This window comes from Nilaparvata lugens, chromosome 10 (genome assembly GCF_014356525.2).
Source record: "Nilaparvata lugens isolate BPH chromosome 10, ASM1435652v1, whole genome shotgun sequence".
In the NCBI taxonomy this organism is placed as follows: domain Eukaryota; kingdom Metazoa; phylum Arthropoda; class Insecta; order Hemiptera; family Delphacidae; genus Nilaparvata; species Nilaparvata lugens.
Window position 1 is genome coordinate 42,462,648 of NC_052513.1, and position 18,091 is coordinate 42,480,738.

General features: G+C 33.9%; 2 protein-coding genes across 2 annotated transcripts in view; both read right to left on the bottom strand.

Annotated features, from left to right (window-relative positions):
• The window catches only part of LOC120353380, a 437,229-nt gene that overhangs the window by 196,832 nt on the left and 222,306 nt on the right, over positions 1–18,091 (bottom strand). The window lies entirely within an intron of this gene.
• LOC111052491 (zinc finger protein 2) overlaps positions 1–18,091 on the bottom strand; it is a 64,463-nt gene that overhangs the window by 17,603 nt on the left and 28,769 nt on the right. The window lies entirely within an intron of this gene.

Consider the following 18,091-nt stretch of genomic DNA (forward strand, 5'->3'; position numbering starts at 1 on the left):
CCAATAAGTACATAATCAAAAATCTGGTGTGGCGCACTCACACAACATTCCTTGCCGTTATGAAAATTGATCAACTGACGCTAGTGTTCACGCGCATCTCAAGTCTACTATTCAAAGATCTGAGCCAACTAGTGACAGGACAATAACGCTGGAGACACAGGAGGTCTGCTATCTCTTCATAGTGAATGATTTAGTAGAATCAACACTTGCCAACAGTTTGCAAATTGAATAATCTTATTTTCTTGAACTTCAAGCTTATTTCCAATTTTAGGTGAAAATGTTACTGAACATTAATTGTAGAGATTTCTATGCTCAATCTTTTCCACTTGAAATTTTTTGTTTAAATTGTATCTGAAGCCTTATAATTGAGAATCTAAAATCAAACTTTGCATAGATGGGGCGGATCTCCTGAAATTTTTACAGATATGGGACTTGTGGCAGTTGATAGAGCTTATCAATGACTTTTTTAGGTATAAATTCGGTCAAAATCGTTGGACCCGTTTCGAGAAAATCGCAATAAACCTTGTTTTTGACAACATTTTCGCCGTCATCTTGAGTTGCATTTGATCGAAATTGTTCGTGTCGGATCCTTATAGGGGAAGGACCTTAAGTTCCGAATTTCTAGTCATTCCGTTAATTGGGAGATGAGATATCGTGTACACAGACGCACATACACATACAAACCAATACCCAAAAACCACTTTTTGGACTAAGGGGACCTTGAAACGTATAGAAATTTGGAAATTGGGGTACCTTAATTTTTTTCGGAAAGCAATACCTATGGTATTTTTTGCGTGCCTTACCTATGGTAATAGGGCAAGGAAAGTAGCCTGCTTGGGCAAATAGTTGGTTTCTCCCTTTTTACGGTAAGACCGACGATATGTAGCTGAGTTTGTCACGTGTTAATTCAAGTGTTCAGTAAGCTGATAAGATTTAGAAAGCATTCCTCAAGATTTAAAATAGTTAACCTGTCCGGTACAGTAGAAATATAATTTCCATAAGTTTCAATAGGACTATTCATACTCGTTCGGCCGTGCTGAGTGTGAAAGGTCCCATTAGAGTGAATTACGTGGACTATCAGCTTGAGATAACAGTAAAAGTTGCGACATAAACTCCCTATACCATGGGATATCTACTTATATGCTTTTGTTTCTCTATGGTGATATCTACAAGAAAATATAAGGATTGGATATTCTGGATTCATTCAATGAAAAAGACATTTAAATGCAATTATTATATTTAAAAAATTACTCTCCTCCGTTCGATAAATACTTCACTAACACTTAAACATTAAATCATCTACTTCATACTAAGCAATAATAACTTTAAAAGTAATCGTAATAATATTGATAATCATTGCATTAATATTTTTGTAGTAGCATTATAATTAATTTGAATTTGTATATCTAAATTTATAATTTCCAAGGTAATAAGTGTTCAGTTATTTATAATTATGAAATGTACAGTATTTTCATAGAGTGAAAGTGGAAGAAATAAAATCTACCTACAGCTGCATTATCTTAAAATAATAAAGTAGTATATTTTCCAAATATTTCTTGGTTTTCAAGTAAACCCACATTTGTGTATACATAGAATCTTGCAAAAAAGTTTGTCAAAAATTTGTCATACATGAGTCACTATTAATGTGAAGGTTATTATGTTCAATCTGTGAAGACCATGATTTATAATCTACTACAAGTTTGAGAAGTCGAAAAAAATTAAAACACAAAATTCGGAAGATTTTGTAGAATGGAAGAACAAAGTTGATAGAAATTAAAAATGGTCTAAAGGTATTATTCCATTACGATGGATTCTTAACTAACATTAAAGCTTTAATAAAGAAAACACGAATCAGAATACAAAAAATAATACTCAGTTCAATGGTAAAGAGATGCGTATAATGAGGTACACGTTATAATGGTAGTGAAGAAAGATAGAAGAACAACGTTGCCGATCCTCCGTCTTGTCAATGCCTTCTATAGACGGTTACAGGACTGATGCAGGTTTATTAATGTGATATTAACTGTTCATTCTCGTTTAAAATAATCAATTATATTTTATCAAGCAAGAAAATATATTTTTTAATAATGAATTTTCATAATCAAGATGAAATATTTTGTTAATTATTAATTCTACATTGTTAAAAGACGATCTGGCATCAGAGCAAAGCGAGAAAGAGATAGCGCTATCCGCTTTGTTGAATGATAGACAAGGATAGCAATACCATTGCTATTCAAACACTGCCATTATAACGTGGACCTCACTATAGTTTTAAATCATCTGAAATATGGTTATTTCAGAGATGAAGGCTGGACGTTCAAGGAATAATGTAACTTGTCATAATTGAGTTCATAATTTATTATAATGATTTGAATTGGTTTGAATTTACAAGATTACACCATACAATTATTCCATTCAAATCAATTTGTTTGAGGTGCTTCAAAGCAATGAGATTTTGCATCCAACTAGAGAAATACAATGAAAAAGGCTAAAGCTGCGTTTACACCAAAGTTATTAACAAAATGTTTATTTTCCGTTCTTATAGATTCTATTAGATTGAACGGAACTTGACAAACACATATGTACATCATATGTATGATAAGTTATGTTCAATCTAATAGAATCTATAAGGACGGAAAAATAAAATTTTTGTTAATAGCTTTGGTGTAAACGCAGCTTAATGAATGATTTATAGAAATGTCCATTATTTCATTATACAGATTATTTTGATTTATTTTAAGCACCAAAAACAAAAAATTAAAAATGGCAATAAATCAAAAAATAGCGAATGCTGGTTAGCATGGATCAGTTCTATAAAAAATTAATTGTCTCAAATTATGACATTTAATTTATCTATTATTAATTCTTATGGCGTTTATCAGCAGAGATCCTTTTGGATGTTCAGCCTTGCCGTATTACCCAATGTCATTTCCTATCAACACTCAAGTTTATAGATGATAATACTAATACTGAAAATATAAATGATTAAATTTTTCTGGGGAAGTTGCTTATTTTATTTCAGATATAAAATGGAAGATAATCAATTATGATTAAAATGATTAAACCTTTCTGGAGAAGTTGCTTATTTTATTTCAGTTATAAAATGGAAGATAATCAATTATGTCTCTCATTGAAAATAGTGATTCTTATACTGTGTTTTTTCAGTTGAAAATTAAATTCAATTTATTTTTGTAATAAAAGGTGAAAGTTGACGACGAAACTCCTATTTTTATAATAATTTCACAGTAACCTCTTCCTAAGAGATTAAGAGAAGAGATGAAAAGAGATAACATTTCAACATATTTTGGAACAATCGGTTGACAATTAGAAGGACTTGACTGTTTTATTTGATGATGTGGCGAAATTTGGACAGTAATGTTCACTCTACCACCTAACCACGCATTGACAAATTATTGTAAACACTATTTTTTAAATAATTTCAAAGAAATCTCTTTTTACGAGAGCAAGGGCATGTTCTCTATAATAATCACTCGGTTAATTGAAATAGTTCCAATCTTGGCACTAAAACAGGGATTTCTCAGATCAACTAAAACTGGAAATTCTTCAACTAAAAAAAGTGTAAATTTATTATTATGGCTTTACAACGATACAACGATACATTTCAAAACATGGACACTTAATAATTATTATTGAATGAAATGCTGCAAATAACTCCGAAGACTTCTGCTACTGAAAATATTGACAACAGGGTAAACAGCTAGATGGAAAGTCCATCTGTAGACATGGGCACTTAATGATGCTTCCAAGACAATTTATTCATATTAAAATTTATTTACAAAGCCTGAGAATCGATTATTTCATTTTAAGCAGACGTGTTTCATTTTTTTTTTAAACGCGATATGTGAAAGAAATTATGTAGATGAATGTTGTTAAAATTGTATATATTTTTTTAAATATCACGTATCATTTGCCTTTTAGGGGTTGATACTCAAATTTAAACATATGGATTAAATTAAAAATATGACAATCCAAAACTGGATACATGACATAAATTTCTGATCGCACATAAGAGTTTACATTACAATATATAAAGCGACATTAAACTATTTACAAGATTTACAAATCTCTATATATAGACATCAAACACAACTAAACATCTTAAAAAAAATATTTAAATAACTACCTATCTATTAGTTCTAAGCGATAATCTACTCAATTGAATTGTTTTATACGAAATCTACTAATGTCTAAAATTATACACAGATTATGTCACTATAGGGTAAACAACATTAAAGTGATGTTTCATACTTTATTATATTTTACAGTATAGTATACCAAGTATATTTTACTGTTATAAACAGTGGATAATTTCTACAAAACATACGAATTATCCATTCATTCTCTCTTAATGAATGCAGATCTTATATATTATTTGATAACATGTTAAATTTGAAAATTAATGAGTATTTTATCAAGCCAAAGTAGCTTCATCAGTTGTTTTATTTAAATATTCAAGCTGAATGAGATCAGTTAAAGTGGAAGTTGATTTGTTGTAATTAAAATTTGTAATATTTATTTTAATATAGTAGATAACTATCAATGTCAGTTAAAATTTCAACAAAATACCTAGCAATGTTCTGACCTAGAATGCTGCATATTACACTATGAACTACTTATTAATATATCTCAATATTATTACAATAATAAATTTACAATATCTCTACGTGGACCGAGTTTGTTACCAAACAAGTCACTTTGTTACATAAATGACTTTATAAAAGTCAAATAAAATAATATTATATTGTGCATCAAAACCCTGAAACAGGATTTATCATGAGATTTATAAAATATAATTCGAATAAGGTGGTAAATACCTTGATTTCAAGTTTTTCCCCAACCCATCTCTAAGGAGAAATGAGTGAGCTAATCTATTATTGAAATGAGAGTAAGACCCGGTTGCACAAAATCCGGTTAAATTTTAACCATGATTAATTTCACGAGAACCAATCAGAGAAGGCTTTTAGATAAGACGGCTTCCCTGATTGGTTCTCGTGGAATTAATTACGATTAAAATTTAACCGGATTTTGTGCAACCAGGCCTATATGTTACAAAGTTTCAATTGCATGGAACTTCAACATATTTTAGAAAGTTAGCTGTTATGGATTGAGAGATATACCAATGTCCATTCTTTTAGAATAATATATTTTCTTTATCAGATAACATTCTATGAGCGAAAGGAGAGCTTCAGCATGTATTTGAATCGATGACAAACTAAATAAAACTCAAGTATCAATATTCTTGTTAATCTATCCATCATATTGTCATAAAGCCGGTTAAATTTTAACCGTGATTAATTCCACGAGAACCCATCTTTTCAAAAAAGCCTTCTCTGACTGGTTCTTGTGAAATTAACCAAGGTTAAAACTTATCCGGCTTTTGTGCAACCAGGCCATAGTCTTATAAGTAATGTAGGCTATCATCATTTTCAAGTCCACTTGAAAGTTTTAAACGCTTAAGTAGAGAAAACTAGAAGCTTCCAAGTCAAGTACACATTAAAATATTTAAATTCTTAAATTTTCTTGTTAACATGAGACTTGGGCCCGCCGCAAAGTAGACCCACGAAAAGCAACCCACGCCGTGGGATGTTTTGTAAACCATTATAGAATTATTCATAATCAATCAGCTGACAAGTGGATTACTCATTGTATGTATTATTATCATTACACAGATGTCTGAAGCAATGGTTTACAAAACATCCCACGGCTTGGGTTGATTTTTGGATGTTTTGTAAACCATTGCTATAGAATTATTCATAATCAATCAGCTGACAAGTGGATTATTCATTGTATGTATTATTATCATTATGTGGATTAGCGTGGGTCTACTTTGCAGCGGGCCTAATCGACACCTGGAGTTAACATGAGACATCGTTAACTAAGACTTAATAAGACTCTTCATTTCAGCTCTAAAATTGTTTTTTTTAAATGTTAAAATTTCTGATTTCATCATCCGTATAAAATCAGTAATATCCCAGCAGTTAGTTAGACTGCTATTTCCAATAAAATCTTCCATCAGTTTAAAAAAAATTACAGTTTATAAAACAGTTTTACATTGATAAATATGGCACAATAATTTAAAAAATAATAATATTATAATTCAAGAAAAATTCGAGGCAAACTCTGGTAATGATACAATGCACAATTTTTTCATATACTTCCTCAGAGAAAGCACAAATTCATCGCAGTTTGTACAATAATCGTATGAGTGAAAACTAGATAAAATGATTTCAAAGTAAATTTTATTTTAGCCATGATTTCCAGTTCAAAATAATTGACAATATGTATTAATTATAATGAATCAGTACAAATAAAACGTGTAGTATTTGTAAAACTATTGAAGACATGAATGAAAGTAGGCAATTGGTTGTAATTCATTATATAAATCTGATTACGTTTCTCTACTATCCTGAGGTCCACGTTATAATGGCAGTGGAAAGATAGGAGAACAAGGTTGCCGATCCTCTGTCTTGTCAATGCCTTCCATAGACGGTAGCTGATACAGGTTATTGATGATGTAATATCAACAGTTCATTCTCGTTTAAAATCATCAATCATATTTTATTAAACAAGAAGTTATAGCTTTCATAAATTTCATAAATGAGATTAAATATTTTGTTGATTAATTAATTATTCTACATTGTTAGAAGACGATCTGGCAACAGAGCAAAGCGAGAAAGAGATAGCGCTATCCGCTTTGTTGAATGATAGACAAGGATAGCAGCATCATTGCTAATCAAACACTGCCATTATAACGTGGACCTCACTATATTGTAATCGAATTTGTTACGTTGAACTGCATCATAATAAGAGTATCCATGAAAAAAGGAAGCAATTAAATAAATTGAGCCCAAGTAAGGAATACTAAAATAATATTCAATTTTACTAAAAACCATACGAATCTGTAAACTATATGATGGTAACATCGATCTAACATTACTGTGACCTTGTAGAATGCTATTACTGCTGACTGGAAGTGGTGGAGAGCAGTTGACAATGCTTCAAACCTAAAAAATGTGCAACTAAAAAAAGTGTAGAGGAACCGAAGAAGTTACAAGATCAACTCCCGTTGCACGAACGTCTGTTAAATTTAATCGTCGTTAAAACAATGACGGTTGACGAGAAGCAAATGTCATATTTAGTAATCAAAAGTAAAGCACTGCTCATCAATATTTATACTAATTTTAGAAGTACGTATGTTCCGCCTAAGTGTTGGAGCTCCTAATCCGGTTTGAACGAATGGCTTGATCATTGTCAATGACAACTTCACCAAAAACTCACGTCTCTTCATTTTATTGTTTTGAATCTCAAGTTGTAGAGAATCATAGCATTTATTCCAATCTGATCCATCATCCCATACCGCATTTGTAGTGACAATACAAGTAAATCTTTGTAATAAAAGTGTTTGATAAAAGTCCCACGTAAAAGACACTCTGGGGTGTTAGACACCCCAAACGAAGAACAAGATGAGCTGGTGACCTTGTAGAATGCTATTACTGACTGGAAGTGGTGGAGAGTAGTTGACAATACTACAAACCTAATTTAGACTGGGCATAAATTCCCATCTGTTTGATATTGTCAAGCGGTAATCAAGGTCAAATTTAATAGAGGTATGTTTAACCAGGCCTACAAGTCAAACTTTGAATGAAACTGTTATCTAAAAATTGATTTAATTATTATATGCCTTTTATTAGGGCGAAGTTAGGATTCCTGGTCCTCTTTGCCACACAACCCTAATAATCCTACTTTAACCCTAAAGAGACACACTGGGGTGTTTCACACCCCAGGGATTTTTTCTGTTCTGCAGTTGACAATATCAAACAGATGGGAATTTATGCCCAGTCTAAATTAGGTTTGTAGTATTGTCAACTACTCTCCACCACTTCCAGTCAGTAATAGCATAGAGAAACAATAGCGTAAGTAGATATCCCATGGTATAGGGCGTTTATGTCGCAACTTTTACTGTTATCCCAAGCCGATTACTGTCGATTATTGTTGATTTTTACTGTTTTGACCGGGTAAGAGTGTATGAACGACACAATATGAGAGACTACCAGCGTCATAGAGCTTCACGGGAAAGAACTACGTGGGCTATCGGCTTGAAATAACAGTAAAAGTTGCGACATAAACGCCCTATGCCATGGGATATCTACTTATGCTATTGTTTCTCTATGGTAATAGCATTCTACAAGGTCACCAGCTCATCTTGATCTTCGTTTGGGATGTCTAACACCCCAGAGTGTCTTTTAGGTGGGACTTTTATCAAACACTTTTATTACAAAGAATTACTTGTATTGTCACTACAAATGTGGTATGGGATGATGGATCAGATTGGAATAAATGCTATGATTCTCTACAACTTGAGATTCAAAACAATAGAATGTAAGACGTGAGTTTTTGATGAAGTTGCCATTGACAATGATCAAGCCATTCGTTCAAACCGGATTAGGAGCTCCAACACTCAGGCGGAACATACGTACTTCTAAAATTAGTATAAATATTGATGAGCAGTGCTTTACTTTTGATTTCTGTATGCACTTGGAACAAAAATGATTAAGAAATGATAAAGTATGGTCTAAGTACTTGTTTTTTCATATTTTCCAAAGAAAAATGCAAAATTAAATTGGGGTGTTCAACACCCCAGTGTGTCTACTGTGTTAGCATAAAGTAAGTGTGTCTCTGTAGGGTTAAAAAGAATAGTCAATAATGGACTAAATTGAGTCAGAAAATAAAAATTTTCTTCAGACTTTGAATAAAACTGCTTTCTAATCATCCTATTTTGAAAAGATAACTCTATATTGGACTTGACTGTCATTAATCAAGTCCCACTTTGCTCAGAAATTCATTCAAAATGGTAGGGACGTAATATTTATTTATTTATTTCTACATTGATAGATACAATATAATTCTCAACTATGGATGATTGGGAGGGGAACAACAGGCTTAAAGCCCAAAACTGTTCCTTTCCCAAATTTAGATACAAATTGACCAAAAATGAGTTATGTTTATCACTTCATAGGCTAAGTTTTGTCCAATTCTGTGTCCAAAATATATATTTAAACTAGAAATTTAGAATTTAGATAAGGTGGAAACCAAATTCAATTATTTAAATTTGTATTGAGTGGGGTTACACCCAAATTATTAATGTAATGTTTCTTTTAAATACTCTGACATTGTCTAATGCAATTTTGTAATATTGTTCTTTGACAAAAATAAATTATTATTATTATTATTTCACTTAATCATCACTGATAACTGGAAAATAGTCCTACTTTATTAATCATCACTGATAACTGGAAAATAGGCCTACTTTATTGATTATTGAAAATTTTTAAACCTGAAATGAAACTCAGGTTACTTACTTTTAAGATAACAGCCATTTAAATAATATGGATAGTGATTTTGAAAGAACATGACTTCTGTTATTGATACTTTGTTGGATCATAGTTTTAAACGTTATCATTTGAAATTAGCGAACTATTTGATAGTATATTACAGTTAAAACGGAGAATAAAACATATTTATGTATTTTGATCACAAATTTGATGATTCATGGTGAACACGGATTTTATTTAAAATAAGTAGAATTCATTCAAATACTAACATAATTATGTATATTGACTTTCGCCCATGTCACGCACATAATAGTCTTTTTAATAGGCTACTCTTGAATATAAATAAAAATAGAAATCCAAGTACCCTTTGTGTACTATTGTGAGTATGAAATAAAATTAGAGACATTTACAAATTCATGGTGAACGCTTTAAGATTGCGTAACTATATTTTAGAAGCAACAGGCTAAGGTATGTAGGGAGATCACAGGATTAACAGGGGAATTATTTTTACAGTATTTGCCTTTTTTATGGTTGCATGACTTGTGTTAAAATATCCATATATCTAGTTAATATTAAAAGATTATGTATCATGCATGACTTGTGTGAAAATATCCATATATCTAGTTAATATTAAAAGATTGAGTATCATGTATGAATAATTGTCGCTATATTGATACTGTTGATTTATTTCAAGAATTTATGTTTTTATTTGCATGGTTTGAAATAACCAAACTATCTAGTCTACATCTGTTAACTCATCTTATAAGATTCATTGTTGTAATTTGTTATTTATTTCGAGCATTTATGTTTCTCTTAAGGTGCGTACAGATATAAGCGCCGCGAACATGAGCAATTCACTTTTGATCACTGATTATATCTGTATTTTTACAGAAACGGTAAGATACAGATATAAAAAGCTTGGCATCAGATGATTAAAAGTGAATTGCCAAGCATTTTATATCTGTGTCTTACCGTTTCTGTAAAAATACAGATATAATCAGCTGATTAAAAGTGAATTGCTCATGTTCGCGGCGCGTATAATTATCTGTATGCACCTTTATGGTTGCATGTGTTGAAATATTCCAGCTATCTACACCTTTTGATATCAAATATTATTTAAGATTTATTGTCTCTATGTTGTTATTTGTTAATTTATTTAGAGGATTTATGTTTGTTACAGTATTACCATAGAGAAACATTAGCGTAAGTAGATATCCCATGGTATAGGGCGTTTATGTCGCAACTTTTACTGTTATCTCAAGCCGATAGTATACGTAGTTCTTTCCCGTGAAGCTTTGTGAAACTGGCAGTCTCTCATATTGTGCCGTTCATACACTCTCACCCGGCCAAAACATTAATAATCAACAGTAATCTGAGTGTGAAAGGTCCCATTAGAGTGAGCTACGTGGACTATCAGCTTGAGATAACAGTAAAAGTTGCGACATAAAGTCATTATACCATGGGATATCTACTTACGCTAATGTTTCTCTATAGTATTACTTTTCCATTGTTACTTTTGAATTGAAAATGTACAACCAAGGCTCTTGAACAAATGAAATGATGATTATTATTATTATTACTCTCAACTTTTGTGAGTAAACAGTTTAAAAATGGCACTCAGATTTCTATTTTTATTCACACGCACATATACGATGGTAGCCTAGGTTCTAGATCAACTGAAACATAGACGAAGCGAACCTGACCGCTCAGAACGGACCGTTAGCCTTGACATGGCAACTGGAAGTGGAGGCCTGTTCGTCTTGGGGCGGGTGATGGAGGATGTCCATCTGGTGGCGGTGCTGATCCATGGGCGCCCCTTGGCGTATCAGTGACACGGGCCCGCCGCCCATCTGGAGGCGGTTGTCGGCCCCCCCAGGCGGCAACTGTTCTGTGTGATGTCGGTGGTCCATTTCCGGTGGCATTCTGGCCTGGTGTTCCACTTTTACCTGTTGCTGCTGCTGTTGTTGTTGTAGCATCTGTTGTTGCTGCTGTTGTTGCTGCTGCTGTTGTGCCTGTTGCTGTTGTTGAACCTGGAATGAAATAGTATTATTTTTATGAAACAGGAATCGTATTTGAATAATCAACAAAAATGAATTGAATGTATCAACTATTAGATGCAGAAATTACTGTTGCGGTTTTTGAACCTATAATTAGGTCCACGTTATAATGACAGTACAGAAAGATAGCAGAACAACGTTGCCGATCCTCTGTCTTGTCAAAGCCTTCTATAGACGGTAGCTGATAAAGGTTTATTGATGTATTATTAACCTTCCGGTAGTCGTGCCCTACTCAATCACACGAGCAGTCGCGTGTTGTATTTTGTACAACATCTGATTTTTCAAGTGTTATGTACTCTGTTTACTGTCAAAAACATATTAATTAATTGTATAATTACTTCTTCCATCTTTTTGGATTATTTTACGCCTATGAACATTTGGATGATTACCATTTCATAGCCCAATAAGGTACATCAAGCAAAGCCATCAATTCTGTGTTATTGGTTCGTTTACAGTCCCCGTATTAAGTCTTTCCCTATGTTATGCACAGTGCGACTTATGCACTGTCGCGACTAAATGGCACCTAAAGACTGAACCATTGCTCGGTTGATAATGCAACTCAGTGGAGTGATGGGGGGAAAGTTTTGGAATGCATAGGTGACTCATTCACTGACATTACCCCATTCAATAGTTTTGTGCAGCAAAAAAACTGACACTGTTGTACTTTTTACAACAGCGCGACTGCCTGAAGGTTAATTTTCAACTTTAATAATAATTCATTTGAATCTTGAAATAGTTATTTGTGCAACTAGTGCGCAAAGTGACAGTTTGCTGCACCGAAAGAAACGTTTACGCCCGAGCCGTAGGCGAGGGCGGAATGGTTTCTTGAGTGCAGCAGAGGAACTTTGCGCACGTATTTCACATTAAGTTTTTCCTACAGTTACCATTGAATATGAAAAGTGGGTAATTATGGGTAAAATTGCCTGAAATGCATTAAAATGTTTTTCTGTGTAATTTTATTATTGATAAAAACCTTAATTTATTGTCAAATTGAATAAAAATGTTGTCCTGGTTATAATATATAATGAATAATAATTAGCGCGTTGTGCTTGGTGCACCTCTGCTCACTATAGCAGCCACAGCAGTCACTGTTACCAACTTCATTTTGATTTTGCTGCACTGTTGCTCCATATAACCTACTAGTATTTTGCGTTGCCATGTTGCAAATCTGGAGTGCAGAAACATTTTTCCCGCACTAGAGCGGAAAAGTGATTCTTTGCGTTCTGTAATCAGTGCAGCAATGGCCACTTTTCAACGTAACTGTAGGAATAGTTATTTGTGCAACTAGTGCGCAAAGTGACAGTTTGCTGCATCGAAAGAAACGTTTACGCGTCGCCCGAGCCGTAGGCGAGGGCGGAATGGTTTCTTGAGTGCAGCAAACGAACTTTGCGCACGTATTTCACATTAAATTTTCCTACAGTTACCATTGAATATGAAAAGTGGGTAATTATGGGTAAAATTGCCTGAATAATGTAGTAGTGTTTGAATGGCGGGGGCTTGTGTGGTTTGTGCTGTGTGGCACTGTGCTGTCGTTGTCCTCCATTATAATACTACTTAATATTAGCGCGTTGTGCTTCGTTGCACCTCTGCTCACTATAGCAGCCACAGCAGTCACTGTTACCAACTTCATTTTGATTTTGCTGCACTGGTGCTCCATATAGCCTACTAACTATTTTTGCGTTGTCATGCTGCAAATCTGGAGTAGCGCAAAGTACTCACTTTGCGCACTAGTGCGGAAAAGTGATTCTTTGCAGCCTGCAATCAGTGCACAAAGGTCCACTTTTCAGAGTATCTGTAGGAAAATAGTTAGTTACTGATTGTTGCGCGGTTCAAAGGCTTGTCCATATGTTGGACGTTCGTGCGGTAGAGGTGATTCTTCTGTGCAAAGCATTTGCCGCACTTGTCGCAAGCGAACGGCTTGAGCTTGCAGCTTGCATCCGCGTGCCGCTGTCTGTGCTGGAACAGGCCGTGCTTCTGGCTGAAGCCGCGACCACAGTCGCTGCAGATGTGTGGCTTCTTGTTGCCACCTGAGAACATCATTTCAATTGAAGAAACAGACTAAGAAATTGTCAAAAAAACCACTGATTTATTGATAATTAGAAAGACCGTTTCGGTTATTACACCATTGTCAATCTCTGATAAACTAAACTAAAGAGCAGCAGAATTTATACATTCAGGAGTATAAATTCTGCTCCTCTTGTATTTAGTTTTAGTTTTCAAGATTGACAATGGTGTAATAACCGAAACCGTTATTTCTAATTATCAATAAATCAGTGGTTTTTTTACAATTTCTTACAAATTGTAATTATACAATCCTGAATTTTACATTCAGGAGTATAAATTCTGCTGCTCTTGCTTGTATTTAGTTTAGTTTATCAGAGATTGACAATGGTGTAATAACCGAAACCGGTCTTCTAATTATCAATAAATCAGTGGTTTTTTGACAATTTCTTAGTCTTTTTCATTCAATATGATAATTACCACAATATCAAACTTCTCAACGACCAAAAAAAGAATCATTTAATGTCAATTTACAATACTATTAAACGAAAATCCCATTGAATGCTGTAAATCACCCTGAAGACTTCTGCTATTGCAAATATTGACAACAGGGTAAACAGCTAGATGGAAATCATAATGGAGTGGCCGTATCAGTGGATCAGATGCTGGCTTTATGATTCAGAGGCCGGGTTCAAATCCCGGCCCGGGCAAGATATATCTCGGGACACTCCCGTGTTTCGGATGGACACGTTAAGACGTCGGTCCCGGCTGCCTAAAAAAGCATCGTTAGGTCATGTCAGAGGCCCTGAAATTGATCAGTTTCGACCTGAAAACTCTGACACCAGACCTGAGGCAAGCCAGGCACTCGATATTATTATTATTATTACTCAGGAATTTCCATCTGTCGATTTACATTCATTCAATTCAGACTATTAGCCATAAATTTACATCAAGTAGATAATATGCAGTAGAGATTAAAAAATTAATGCATATTATTGTTCAATCATAATATTTATTATCTCAATATATAACGTTGAATATGAAATGTTAATTTGTAGCACTAAAGCCTAGTTTTCATTAGTAGAGTTAGTGGTAGAGTTACATGGGCAAGTACTAACTATCTTGTGAGCTCGAACAATGAAAACGTTCATGGTAGAGTAGAGTCAAGGTAGATTACTAGATGTTTTTAGTAGAGTAGAGTGGGATAGCACCGTTGTATAGTACTCTACCACTTGCCTTCCCCCACCACCGCTTCTCACTCTACTCTACCACTACTATGCTAATGAAAACAGTCTCGAGCTAGTACAGTAGAGTCTGTTCAGAGTAGAGTTAGTTCTGTTCACTAGACAACATACTTTACCTACTAAAATGTGGATACAAGATTAATATGGAAATAGAAAGAAAAATATGAAATATTTTGAAATATTTCCAAAAGGGTACAAAGATTTTTCTTTTTCTTTCTATTTCTATAAAAGTAGCCCAATACAAAAAAGAGATTAAGATTAATATGGTATATTCATTAATTTATTAGAACCACAAATCATAATCTTATACAATAATAATGGAATCGAATTAAACTGATACGATACTACTGAACTTTCTAGAAGCAACGAGCGCTAGATGAACTGAATTTCAAGAAAGTGAAATACGTGGTAGGTCCAGAAAGTAAGTTCCGTTTGGTAATAAAATTAAATTGTGTACAGATACGGAAAAGTTATTAATTGCACAAAATTCTACAACTCTTAAACTACTTTTCCACATAACTACCGAAATTTTGCAGACATTTGTCATAGTGTGGCACAAGTTTTTGTATGCCTTCTTCATAGAAATTTGCCGCCTGTGTCTTCAACCAGTTGGAAACAGTTTCTTTCAGCTCGTCGTTTTCAGCTTGTCAAAATTTCAGTTTTCCGGTAACAATTTCATGCAATAGTGATCGTGAAATTTGGGGAAATTCCATAGTGAGAGCACTAATTGTAAACCTTCGGTTTTCATGGATCTTGTCATCAATCGCGTGAACCAGTTCTTCTGTAACCAAAGATGGACGCCCACTTCGTTCTTCATCAAGCACATCACTACGTCCGTCATTGAACTGACAGACCCATCTTCTCACCATTGAATCAATCATTGCACTTTGGGTTCACTTTCCTTGCATTCAGAAAACGAATCACAGACCTGATTTCACAAGCGGCGGGATTTTCAATCAACACCGACATTGTAAACAAGCACAACAAAGCGTACGTTGCTGACAGCGATCTCCAATTGGCGCACGTTTCTTCTCCTTGATACAGAGCGTCTACCGCGCAAGTGCGGAACTGCGATCGCAGCGCTGCAGCCGATATAAATTGAAACGGAACTTACTTTCTGGACGTGCTATCATATTAGAACCACAAATCATAATCTTATACAATAATAATAGAATCGAATTAAACTGATACGATACTACTGGACTTTCTAGAAGCAACGAGCGCCAGATGTACTGAATTTCAAGAAAGTGAGATAATTTGTTTGTACTCTCATTGGACTATTTTCGTGCGGTTGACTGCAGAACTAGAGTAGCCTTTACAATAATTATAATGTTATAATTACCTAGTACGGCAGCAGTCATGGCGGACTGTTTGAGGGTGGCGGCCAGACTACAGATGTCCGAAAGGAAACTATGATCACCAACGTGTAGCCTTAAATGAAGGGCCAGTCCTTCCATGCTAGCAAACGTTTCGCCGCACTCTCTGCAACAACATGACCATCGAATTACAAACACAATTACACGACAAATTGAGGCTGTGTACAGACTTGAGCGCTTTTCACTTTTCATCAGCTTATCATATTTGTATATGTGTACAGAAACAGAAAGGTACAGATATAATAAGCGTAGCATCACCTGATGAAAAGTGAAATGCGCGTGTTCGTAACGATCAAGTATACGCAGCGAATCAAGAATTTTCATTACCTACAAAAACTTTACAAAAAGCAATAAGCATCGTCAGTCAAATACTTTAAAGTCAAATTCATATTTATTGTTATTTATTAGTTATTGTTTAATAAATTAGACTTTTATGTACTTTATAAATTATTAACTTATTACTCTAATATTGTTAAGCTGTATTATTTTTTCTCATTTGTAAATATTGTGAATTGGATTGAATAAAATTTGAATTTGAATTTATTTCAGTTAAAAACGTTATATGAAAGTATATTTTTCAATTCAAAAACTCTTCAATAGAATGGTAAAGGTGCATTTTCCGTTGTGCGTAAATTTCCGCAGTCGACGACAGCAAGCATTGTTGACATTCATATTGTCCAAATTTCAAGTGTGCTAAAACAACTGATCAAATAACTTTTCATTATTTGTGTTTATTATTCAAGAATAAAACATTTCTAATAGTATCAACATATTGCCACTTGAAAGAAAAAAGTATAAACTCAAGATCCCCCATTAAAACATAATTTAACATAATCTTTTAGGTTATTTAGACGAATTGAAATCTACCCAATCTGAGATCCTTACCCTGTCGTGGTCGACGACGGCATTTACGCATAAACGAAAACCTAGCTTTAGCCTTTTCACAGCCAACAGCTGTGTAATGGTTACTTTTAGACTTTTTTAGGCTGATTTTTAACTTCGAGTGGGAGTTTATTAGGCTATAGGACAAAGATAACGAGAAGCATTAAAGGCTATACAATAGTATCACTGTGACAACAAAACAACCAAATTACAAACCCAACTCTGATTTTATTAATTCCAATTTACAATATTTACTACCAGTATTACAAGTGTAATAACATAAAAAAACATACAGCTCAACATGATGAAAAATAATGAGCTAATAATTAATGTGTAATAATTCTACAGTGGTAACGGCAGTATTAAATACTGTATAAGATAGCGCTATCTGCTTTGTCGAATTGGAGTTGAATAATCTAATTTTGATAAACACTGGTGTTGCTATCTTTGTCTATCATTCGACAAAGCAGGTAGCGCTATCCTTTACCACCTCCGCGACGTTACCACCAGGTCGTTCTCAAACAATGTAAATCTATTCAAGGAATAAACTATAGTGAGGTCCACGTTATAATGGCAGTGGAGAAAGATAGGAGAAAAACGTTGACGAAACTCTGTCTTGTCTACGCCTTCTATAGATGGTAGCAGATATAGGTTCATTTATATTAACTGTTCATTCTCGTTTAAATAATCAATTTTAACCTATTTTATTAAGCAATAAATTATATTTCTTAATACTTTCATAATGAATTTACATAATTAAAATGAAATATTTTGATAATTAACTATTAATTCTCTATTGTTAAAAGACGATCTGGCAACAGAGCAAAGCGAGAAAGAGATAGCGCTATCCGCTTTGTTGAATGAAAGACAAGGATAGCAATACGATTGCTAATCAAAGACTGCCATTATAACGTGGACTTCACTATAGTTCGGTACTATCGACTCACAGTTCAAGGGCCAGGCCACACGAGGCATTTTTCAGACGAATCGATAGAGCAGGAAACTGTCTGATCGACTAATTTGAGTAAGATAAAAAATACAGATTTTATTTTAAATGAAATAGATTTTAGTATTTAGATTTGAATACTCTACTAACTTGCAAGTCTTGTTAGGTTGAGTGGAAGTAGCCGCGTTGGCGGTGAGATATCCGCTGGGCGTCTCCGTCGCCGTCTGCTGCT